The 12,257-nt window shown below is 35.9% G+C and overlaps 1 pseudogene; it reads left to right on the plus strand.

The window, feature by feature from the left end:
- Positions 1 to 12,028: 12,028 nt before the first annotated feature.
- Positions 12,029 to 12,257, plus strand: part of LOC132012073 (polyubiquitin-B-like) — a 962-nt pseudogene continuing 733 nt past the window's right edge.

The raw sequence follows: 12,257 nt of genomic DNA on the forward strand, positions 1-12,257 counted from the left end.
AACTAAAAGAAGCCTGCACCAGAAATGGAGAAGGTACTCCAAAAGAATCAAAATCAAACCCCTAACATTCTTCCAACAGAAAAATGTCCAGAACATAGAACCAAGAACTAGACTCATTGTTGAGTACCCATATGGCCAGTCTGGAGCAGAGGATAAAGGGATGAACAAATAAAAATCTGCCCAGAGGACCAATTCAATTCAAGTCATAGCACCAAAACGACGAAATGCAGAAATGCACAGAACAATTAGCTACAACTATAACACTTGTGTGTTTATAATTCCCTAAAGATGCTTAACATTCCCTAGATTATATTTGTGTGAAATATGATTTTATTCAGTCTATTGCTATATGTAGAGCATTCATTAATGAGAAACATCTCAAAGGAAAGGAAGAGGGTCTGGGGTTTTACAGAGACAAGTAAACAAAGAATCATCTATGAATCTTATGGGAGTCCTGAAGAAGAATGCAGAGGAGCTTTTCTTGAAATATGCAAAGGCAAGTTTTTCTTTTGAAGTAGCTATTTCCTGGAATACAAAAGAGTGGGAGGATTTCTTAACTTTGCTCCTCTCTGGGAGCATAGAGCTCAAGAAAAGTGCAACACTGTGATTGTGTTAAGACTCATTGAAAAAGTTTTAAGAAAACAGGAGGCATTCACAGAGGGATGCAATCATCTTAGGACAATTGCATTTCCCTTCTAGTTCAGATGCTCTGATCATTGCCATTCCCTTTGCAATCAAAACAAACAAAACTGATTGGGTTTCTCTGCTCTTAAAATTTTGGTCATTCTGCCATGCTGTTCAGTCAGGTACCTCTCTTCTGGCTCCACCTGACTCCATTCTGTTTTCTGCCAACATCTTCTCAGGAGAAAATAATTTTCCACTTTCTTATGCAGAGAAATTTAGTTGCTTGGTTTCCAGCACAAACAGCCAACTCAGCTCTGGGCCTCCCTCTGCTGAGCAAAGATTTGGACAAAGCTCCAAAATTACTGTTTGGCAGATCCTCAAGAAACTCTTATACAACATGACACCCTCCACCCCACCTGTTTTGGGAAGAATAAGAATTTCATTCTTCCACTTATACAATTAAATAATCCCAGAAAGGAAAAATATAGAAGTCCCATTGGTAAGTGGAGTTGTCAAAAGGAATAGTTTATCATAGGTACCCTTCTACTCTTCCTTTCCGTGTATGTACCCCATCCTTCCATGTCCCTCTAACATTCCTCAATATAGTTAGGTAGACTGCACTTCCCATACTATACTCCATACTTTGACCATCTCAAATCCCACCCCACGTGGAAATGTACCGAAGCATATTCTCTTCAACCCCAGATCTTAGCGAACCATCAGCCGGAAGGCATTCTCATAAACTAGTTCTGTCGAGCATTGTTCAAAGACAATCTTGGCAGCAGCCAGAAATGTAACAGAAAAACTGCAGAAGTCCTTCTCAATTAACATTGTCCATGAGAGAATCATTGAACAATGATTCTATCTTCCCTTGCTCCTGCCTCCATTCATAATATGCTCCCTGGTTGCCACTTATGCAACATTCTGCCTTGTGGAATAATCTCTCTCTTCCCCTCTCTCTCTCGTGTGTGTGTGTCTATCTGTCGGTCTGTCTCTATCTCTACGTTCTGTAAGAAATACCTATTCTCATTTTGGTTTCCACCAATCCTCTGGTAAACAGAGATACAGAGATGTAGAACACTTCTGGGGAAGACCTGTGGGTGGTCTGCAAAAGGTCGAGGACTGAGTGAAATATTTAGACAAGGGGTAGGAATGGGAAATTCAATTTGGCCAATTTGGCCAGTGCTCTCTAATTCAGCCCCCAATAGGGCTGATACTTTCCTAGAGTTTAAGAACTCAAAGCGGAGAAAGAATGTAATTATTTCATATCCTTAAACCCAACAATCACTTCTAAATCCATTTTTGTACCAGTCCTTACATATTTGTTTTAACCAGCTCCCTGTGTCAATACTCCAAAACTTAGCCATCATAACGAAGACGTGCTCATTTTCCCTCCTTGGTTTGCTGCTTTGGGTTTTGTGGGTTTTTTTCCCTTTTCCTTCTTGTCCCTAACCCTTTATTCCTTACTTATTATATCTTCATCTGAATGGCTATTCATAGACCCTCCCTATGGTAACAGTCTTTACTATGATCAATTTATATGAAAGTATTAATAACTTTTTGACATAAGGTATTTATGCTTAGAATTTCATTATAACAGGGACGTTTTCAAGATTTAAAAATGACTCATTGCAGAAGAAAGTGTATCTTTCTAAATGTGTACTTAATGTTATATATACATATAATATTTATTGTAACTAATATTAGTAAGTTATTGAGCACTAATAGACCAGGAAGTATGTGAAATATTCTTTGCATATTAGCCAATTTAGTACTTCTTGTGTGGAAAGGTGTAATTATTTTTTAAAACTGGGGGATAGAGAAATTAAATAATTTCCCACAGCCACATAATGAGTGGCATAGCCATACCTCTGACAAAAGTCTTTTCAACTCCAAAGCCTTTCATTTCTCCCTTCAACTAAGAGTTGCTAACCAAGATAGAATGATTTCCATATACATCTTTTTCCTCAAAAGTGTGAAATTTTATCCAGGATCCAAGCTTGTACTCTACTTTTAGAAATAATTAGAAATATTTGGAAGTTGAAGGAAGGAAAGAAGGGAAAAAGTCAAGTAAATGAGAAAAAAAATGCTTCACCAGCAAAGGCCTGGGAAGCTTCCAAGCACCCACACTCTGCTTGGAGTGATCAAGGTCATGTCATTTAGCCTGACTTAATGATGAACAGAATGAAGAGCATGTTTTCATTAGAGAATTTAGAAAATTCCCAACCAGCTATGGCAAATAAAGTCTCTAGTCTTCTTTTCCATCTCTAAGATCTCAATAATTGGTCTCTGGGATCATGAAACTACCCAAAAAGTTGAAGTTAAAATTGATTCATAAATTCCAGAACAAAATAATTGGATGAAGCAAGACACATCATGCACATGAAGATTCTTTATAACAGACTTATTTTCTGCAACATAGAAATCCACATATAAAGATCTCATTAAAATCATGAAGGAAGGAAATCCTATAAATTTCTAGAAACCAAATAAAGTATAGACAATCAGACAGTTCCAGGTCTTACTTACCATGTTTAAATTACCTATAATGTTCATTTCATTAATTGTCAGATTTATTTTATTTTAATTTTAATGGTTAATTATTGATTTATTTTCTTTTTAAGGTTTTTTTTCTATAATTAAGGTATAGTTGATATACATTATTATATTAGTTTCAGTGTGCAGCAAATCTAAGAGCTTTCATTTGTTCATCTGTGACCTTGGTCTCTCTCTCTCTCTCTCTCTTTTTCTCTCTCATATATATATATATATATATATATATATATATATATATATATATTCTCTCTATATATATACCCCCTTCCCCTCTGGAAATGTAAATTACCTTATCTTAAATTTTTCTTTATATTGTTTTGTTTAGGAACCTCAGCTTTGTGGGTGGGGAGGGTTTAATCTATCTGAAGGCTAATTTCCTAGTTACAGGGATAGAACTAGGAACAATTTATTTTTTTTTCTATAAAGTAGAAACTATATAAGGAAAACACATACACGCTAGATATGTTTGCAAAAAGCAAGTTTAAATGTCACCACCCTAAACCCTTAAGCATTTAATCCCTTAAACCCTTTCCACAGGGAAGCAAAAGGCAAGGTCTCAATCACAGAAAGGCCTAGGCAGAGCTTGGAGCACGCGGATATCAGAGGGGAAGTGTAAACGTCATCCCAGCAGCCTCCAGAGAAGAACAATAAGTCTTTCGGTGGGTCCTACATCAACAGGAGGAATAGGGGGCTACTTGACAGTAGGCTGTCCGTACAAAGGTAGAGTTTTAAGAGACCAAGGATTTATGGGCCATGCATTTGTAATCTACACATTCTTCTACAGAGACCAACCATGGTCTTTTCATTCAACCAGCAAATTTACATCTGCATGCTTATAACACAGAAGCTACAAACATGAACTATCTTTAAGAGATTATAAAGTCAAAAAAAAAAAAAAAGAGAGAGAGAGATTGAGATTATAAAGTCAGCAGAAGAAATTCTCATTACAAGGTAGTATTGCCTGGAGTACAGACATTAGAAAAGAAGGTTTTTCTATGGACCCTACAATATAAGGAACATCACAGATGAGAGCTTGGGGAACAGCCCGGCAGATCAGTGCCCTTCCCTAGATAGGTGATTCTCTAAACAAAAATTTTAAGTCCATTTTTAGGTGCTTAAGTGAATCACAAGCACTTTCATAATTTTACATAAAAAATGTTTGGGCGACTTAATAATAACCTATTATGTACTAGAACCTTATAAAGTAAACTATTTTGCTAGGGGATTTTTAACTTTCAACATACTAGCTTAAAAGTATTAGGTTAATATATTATTCTAAAAAATAAAATTTTAACAAGTGCTTCATATATGTTGCTACCAATAAGTTTACTTCAATTTCTCTGTTTTGTTTCTCTGCACAGATTTGTTTTCGTCAAGTTATCATCTACTGGAAAGTAATAGTTCTATGGATAGGGAAAACAGATCTCTGACATTCCCAAAAGGGCCATGGCTTTAAAAGGTCAAGAATCATAGACCCAGAATCTAGTTAGCTATGAAGTCCATTCTGTCTGTACATTGAGGAAAAATGCCCAGTTGGAAAAATTAAAAATCTTTGAAACTAGGCTGGAGTATGTTGCCCATGGGATTCTTTCACCACCTACTCAGCTCAAACACTACACCCAAAATTTGCCTCTCTCTGCTTAGAGAGAAAATTGCTACAATGCCAAATAACATGCTCTATCTACACTTGCTGTAGAAATGACTCGATCCAGTTCCATGACTCTGACACGACCAATAGGCTAAATACAGATCTGTGGCTTGTCCTTGCCATTCAGTTCCAGATTCTTACCTTCCACAAGTGGCTTGATATTTCCCCCTTGAATGTTTAATATATTCCTCAAATTTCATAGATTAAGGGAAAACTATTGGCATACCCCCCCCCACACACACACACACTATATACCCAATCTTTCCCCTAGTCTTTTTCATTTTACTAGGTGATGCCACTCAATTCCTAATGGCAAAAACCTAGTACAATTCCTGGATTTCAGTCTCATTCTGGCCCTCTTTCTTCATAGTTTATAGTCTGTTCATGAGTTCTTACAGTTATAACTATGAAAAACAACCCAGCCCTACTTATTCTTTCTTTCCCCCACTGATCCTGACCCAAGCCACCTTCCACTCTTACCAGCACTACTACAATGCCTTCCTGATTTTCCAATGTCCATGTTTGAGCACCCACTCCTCAAACCCTTCATACACACACAAGCACACGTACACACACACGTACACACACACACACACACACACACACGCAACCTATGTTACAACAACCACTGAGACTTTTAAAAATTTAAATAAGATCATGTCACTTCCTATTTAGAATACTCCAGTGACTTATATTACCCTGAGAGAAATGAACTCCTTACTTACAAAATTGGACATGGGGCTGATGAAGTTTACATGAGATTTTGGACTTGAGTTGATGCTATACTGAGTTTAGACTTTGGGAACTTGGAATGGAATAACTATACTTTGCAAGTGGGACAAACATGAATCTTAGGGGGCCAAACGGCAGACTGTCTTGCAGACAATATGTACCTTAAATAGCAAAAGGAACTTTAGGGACAAACATGAATTTTAGGGGGCCAAAGGGCAGACTGTCTTGCAGACAATATGTACCTTAAATAGCAAAAGGAACTTTACTGTTGAGACTAAGAATCTTAAGATGGCAAGATTATCTTCGACTATGTGGTTGAGTAAAATATAATCACAAATGTGTTTTTAAGAGAAAGGAAGGAGGCAGGAGAATCAGAATTGAAGGTGATGTGACAATGAAAGTAGATACAAAACAGAGAGAAAGAGAGATTGATTTGGAGATACTACAGAGGAAGGGGCCACTAGCCAAGGGATACAGGTGACCTCTCAAAACTAGAAAGGCAAGAAAATAGAATGCAGACCTTCCAACACCTTGATTTTTGCCCAGTGATAATTATTTTGGACTTCTGACTTCAGACTGTAAGATAATACATTTGTTTTTAAGACATTGACTTTATGGTAATTTGTTACAGCAGCAGTAGGAAACCAGTAGAGGCCCTCATAAAGAAAGTTATTTGCTGTGTGTGTGCATGTGTGTATATGTGTAGACAAAAATTACTCTCATAATATATTCTTACAAATTTGAGTTTTAAGTGGTTTCCTTATTTAATATATATATCTGTTCTTCTTAAATATTTTGTTGGAAGACTAGCTAATGGCCAAAGACAATAATCATGCCTTCTCCACCAAACCAAAGCCAAAACTAGAATGAGCCAGACCATCACTCAAAAATTTTTTGTTATCTCATTTTAGCTAAAGAATTTATATAAATATTTAGTTTTACTCTCTAATTCATATTTATTGAAAGTTTAAAACCAAGATTTTAACTTACATACCATCATGAAAAGTAGCTATCTTTCTTATTAACATACATACAGACATGTGTATCAATTTTAGAAAATGGGCCAAACTAAGAAAAGTACCACCACATATCAGATTTTGCCCCCAATTTTTTCTCCTACTTGATAGCAACATGTTTTAAAAGCTCATATTCACAATTTTAAGACTAAAAATGAGCTTTTTCACTGCTAAACGTCAAGTCAGTCACAAAGCTGAAAAGTCCAGAAGTCCAGAACGTATATGCAGTGGAGTACCTATACATGTTTAACAACGATCCTCAAAGAAAAGAGGAAAAAGTCCTAGCATCACTTTTGCCAGTTTTTAAGGTGTATATATTCCCATCATGGCTGATTTCAAGGTATCAATGTGATGTCAACAACCTTGCAAAAATTTCTAAAATTTCAACCTTGTAAAAATTTCTTTATAACTCATTCTTGCAAGCAGAAACTAGCTCCAACACACCACCCATTGTATGACAATTTTTCAGGTACCAGTAGTAAAAATTTTGATAACTGTATCTACCAAGGAGTCAGATCACTGACTGTTCTTTTGCCTCAGAAAAACACTCATGCAATGATATTTTTACTGAAAGATGAATAATTATGTCCTTTAGTTCACTAATGCTTTGTTTTTAACACATACAAAATGAACCACCTATCTTTTTTGACTGCCTACTTGATGCTGGACATCTAATTTCATATTCATTAACTCCATTAATTCTCATTACAGCTCTAGGATCTCAAATAACTCATAGTTCTCATAATTAGCTGTCTGCGTCTAACTCTCAAATCTCTTTTATTATTGCAGCAAAACAACCTCTGTTCACAATTGTTGGTTGTATTCTGCCACATTAAATGAAATGAGTAGTGGATTCATTCATTTTAGCCCTCCACCCTTTATACTTAGTCTTAATGTCTCTATTTACTGGAAAAGAAAAAAAGTAAGTTTTGAGAATGTCCTTCTACAATATGGATAAACAAGCTTTCATGTTACTTCTCTCATTATAAAGTTGTCCACCAAGTTAAGCATTCAAAAAACTATTTTCCAAAACAGCTATAATTTTTGTCCCTCCTACCCCTGCCCCAAGTTCTGGTTCACAATGAAAAGATCAGGAGGCAGACTGTATGAGGTAGGGTGTATTGAAGGTTCCTAAAGCATCTTTTCCTTTTATAAATGTGGCCCATCTGTACAAATGTCTGGACAGTTTTTATTAAAATTCCCTTACTGAAAATTTATTTATCCATGAAGCACTTTACAAAATAACCTCTTTTTATAGACATTGTTATAAATATAGCAAACACAGCCAAATTCTGAAAATAAGTGTAACTATTATTATCCACGCTTTTATCCAACCAAGTGAACCTCAGTCTCTCAATCAGTGTTGAAAGGATGCCTTTTGCACACATTAGAATAGGCAATGCTCCAAAAGGGAACATTTTTTGTTAGCTTAGCTGCTTGGTTTTGATCCAAATAGATTTAGCCATTTCTGTCACACAGTGATGCCTATCACAGAAGTGTCACTTTTCAAGGTGAAGCTGAAATTGACTATAGGAATTTTTTTTAAATACCATTATTTTACTATTTGGGCTTTCTATAATATTCTTTCTAGCCAAGATATTTCTCCTTTCTCATCTTTTAAAATATTTTTCTTCTAAATTTTTCTGATTTGTAAATGCTACTAAAAGAACATGAAACTCATACATTTGCCACTAAAGAGTTTTTTCCTTCTTTTTTTATAAATAAGAGATACCAAATCTTGGGCTCATCTGTGTTTCTATAATGATAATCCCTTATTTAAATTGTTAAATATATTGTACATTTTTATATCTGCCAGTTTATTATGAGGAGCTTTAGGAACAATGTCTGATCTGTTTCACCCTTGCTGATTTCTGCTTGCTCTGAATTTTCTATCATTATCTGTGTTACTTTTAATGGTTTTAACCTATACTTCAAAGTGTTTCTTTTTCATCATTAAATGTCACCAGTCAAAGATTTAACTTCACTTTTATTTTAAGAAGGCGAATGAAAAATGACTTTAAAACCACAGCACACACACTCACAAAGACTGGTTTGAGATATAATTATGTTAATCAGGAATCACCACCAGAAGAAGGGGACCTTTGACATAGTCATATAGCGTAGGCAAAATGTCTGGGGACCATTACTGCAAGAAGTTGAACTACTCAGTTTTTTTAGCACATAATCAAAGCTTAAAACCCCTGGTTCAAAAGAAAGAAAACATCTGTTCCAGAGTTTTTGTAGCATCCATAGATTTTCAGGGAACTCACTCTCAGCTCCTTTACTCCAACAGCCAGTGTGTGGGCACTAAATGGTATGATTATTTGGCTCAACTGCAGGGCACCTGCCCTATAGTGCCTGTCTTGGGCATCCAGTCTTCCAGCTACTCTTGCTCTTGTAGCATTTTCTTTCCCTCTAAACTATCAAAGCAAGTAACAACCAGATTGGTCAATAAGGAGATGGGTGGCTCAGAGGTTTAAAGCCTCTGCCTTCAGTTCAGGCCAAGATCAAGCTCCACATCAGGCTCTCTGCTCAGCAGGGAGCCTGCTTCCTCCTCTCTGTCTGCCTGCCTCTCTGCCTACTTGTGATCTCTGTCTGTCAAATAAATAAATAGAATCTTAAAAAAAAAAAAAAAAAAAGATTCCCTCACTTTAAAAGAAAAAAGATTTGCTTTTTAACTTACAAATAAAACCATTTTAAAAATGTTTACACATATTTATCTAGATCATTTGGTACTATCTAGCCCCATATAGTGGAAAAAGTAGGATGAAAACAAGCTTAATCATGACCAGGGCCTCCTATTTCAAACCTTCAGAAAAGTTGCAAGAATGGTACAATAGACACAAATATGTGCTTCACTTAGAATGTTGCATCTCAACCTTTTCTCAATAGCACATTTCTAAGAGGACTTTAGTTGGTTTTTCCTAATTGTCAACCCCTGTCCCCTCAAATTTTAATGCTACAGATATATTATATACATATATCTATTTATTTATATATATGTATACATATATTATATATAATATATCTGTTACAGATCCATTATAAAATATATATATTATATATCTATTTATCTGTTTATGTACTGTATATATACTTATACTTTATAGATAAAAGGAGTAACTTTTTGGCCTCCTAAGAACCAATCTTTACCCCATTAGAGGCAACATTGCAGCAGTTGAGAATGTAATACCTACATTCCTAACATTCCACTTCCTAACATTCCCACAGTTAGTTTTTTGTCTCTACTATTTTTTATACATACATATACATGCACATATATATATGCACATACACATAATTTATATTAATTAAATAATTAAATTTACTAAGTATATAATTTTATAAATAATTAATTTTTTCCAAGAAAAAAATGAAACTCTAGAAAAGAGCAACATGTTCTTCTTGAAGCATTGAGTCTGTGGACAAGCCTAGTCCAATTAGAGACCTATTCCATTCCCTTAGACCCAACTGTGAATATGATATTTACTTCTAAGGGAAGAACTTCCCATGGTGAATCTCCAATATGAATTAGTTACAAATTGTATACCTATGTAATTGAATAATTGGAACTAATATACAGAACACTCAAAAGATAATGCCACAAATAATTCTTTTAGTTTTACGTTGGTTGATTTGAGTACACTATTTTTCAACCAAAATTAATCAGCCTAACCTGTTCAAAATCAGTAGGTTACGTCAGATCCAAAAAGCTTGGGTACACTTTCTTGATAATTAGGGTGGGATAAATGGGCTTTCTAGATGTCCAGTTAGATCTGAAAGTTCAACTAGGTCCCTCACCAGTGTCTTGCTATGATACTTTTATTTATTTAAGAACAAGAGAGGGAGCATAAGCCAGGGGGAGGGGCTGAGGCAGAGGGAGATGCAGTCTCCCCACTGAGTAGGGAGCCCTGACACCAGGGCTTGGTCCCAGGACCTAGAGAGCATGACCTGAGCTGAAGGCAGATGCTTAACTGACTAAGCCACCCAGGCACCACACTGTGGTACTTAGACCTCACTGTAGTACTTTTATGTGTGAGAACCTCCTCACTGCTAGTTCTGCCAATGTAGCTCTAGTCCTCCTACAAGGACTTATTTGAGCTTTTTAGAAGTAATAAAGAGTTTATGATATTCAACCTGATAAGCTAAGTGGTTTCTTCTAAAATCCATTTTTAAAACAAATCTGTTTTAGATATATTTGAGATGTGCATCAGACTTTTGTTTGAAGAAATATTTCCACGATGAAAATACATTTAAATTTACTACCATATATTGAAAGCTAGCTTCTTTTTCATAATGAGTGTAGATAGGGATATGTTATACTGGAGGTCCCTTAAAGGAAGGTTATGTGTTTAACACAGGAACAAAAATTACAGGAAGTAAGAGATAACACTCCCCACTTGTGAAGTTCAGAAGCCTTCTCCTTAAAGTGACAGAGAGGAGAACATCCAACCCACTTGACTTCTAGTAAAGTGTGCATTTGTTTATTAAAATCAGAGAAGGGAGAGAAAGCCTGGTAACAAGAAAAGGAAAAGAAATTAAATAATAATAAATTAAGCGACACAAACTAACTGTTCACAGAAAAGGAAATGCAAATGTCTGATCCTATATAAAAATGTGGTAACTTCACTTATTACAACATAAATGTTAATTAAAACTAAGATGAGTCATGGTCTCAGGGTCCTGGTATCAAGCCCCACGTCAGGCTCTCTGCTCAGCAGGGAGTCTGCCTCCTCCTCTCTCTCTCTGGCTGTCTCTCTGCCTATTTGGGATCTCTGTCTGTTAAATAAATAAATAAAATCTTTAAAAAAAAAAAAACCTAAAATGAGAGGCATTGTTTTCTCTACCAGAAAGAAAATCCCATAAGTCTGAGAACACTCTATGTAGCATTTAGATGTGGTAACAGGTGTTACTGAAGCAGGGGTATAAATTGGTACCTACTCTGTAGAGGGCAATTTGGCAACATTAATCAAAAAACATTAAAATACACCTGAGGGTTGCCGGGGGGAGGGGGTTTGGGAGAAGGGGGTGGGATTATGGACATTGGGGAGGGTATGTGATTTGGTGAGTGCTGTGAAGTGTGTAAACCTGGTGATTCACAGACCTGTACCCCTGGGGATAAAAATATATGTTTATAAAAAATAAAAAATTTAAAAAAAAAAATACACATATCTTTGAAGTATGGAATGCCCTTCCAGGAAATTATCCTAGAAATATATTTATACATGTTTACAGAAACATATACATGCCCCCCCAAAGTTTGTAGGATTTTATAAGAGGAAAAACAACTCTAAGCAAAATGTTCATTAACAAGGTGCTAATAAATTATATTTAAACAATAATGGAATACTATTTGTTATTAAAAATAAAAGGTAGATTTATATGTATGGTTGTGGAAAAATCTCCAAGATACCTAGTTAAAACTTTCTTAAAAAAGCAAAATGCAGTTCAGGAGTGGCTGGCATTGTCGGGTGTGGGTGTCTTGGCGTTTGAGTGAGTCGACGCAATTGCGTTCAGTGTACTTCACTCGCTAACAGGTCAAAATGCAGATTTTCGTGAAGACCCTGACCGGCAAGACCATCACCCTGAAGGTGGAGCCCAATGACACCATCGAGAATGTGAAGGCCAAGATCCAAGATAAAGAGGGCATCCCCCACGATCAGCAGAGGCTTATCTTTGCC

Source organism: Mustela nigripes, chromosome 2 (genome assembly GCF_022355385.1).
Source record: "Mustela nigripes isolate SB6536 chromosome 2, MUSNIG.SB6536, whole genome shotgun sequence".
In the NCBI taxonomy this organism is placed as follows: domain Eukaryota; kingdom Metazoa; phylum Chordata; class Mammalia; order Carnivora; family Mustelidae; genus Mustela; species Mustela nigripes.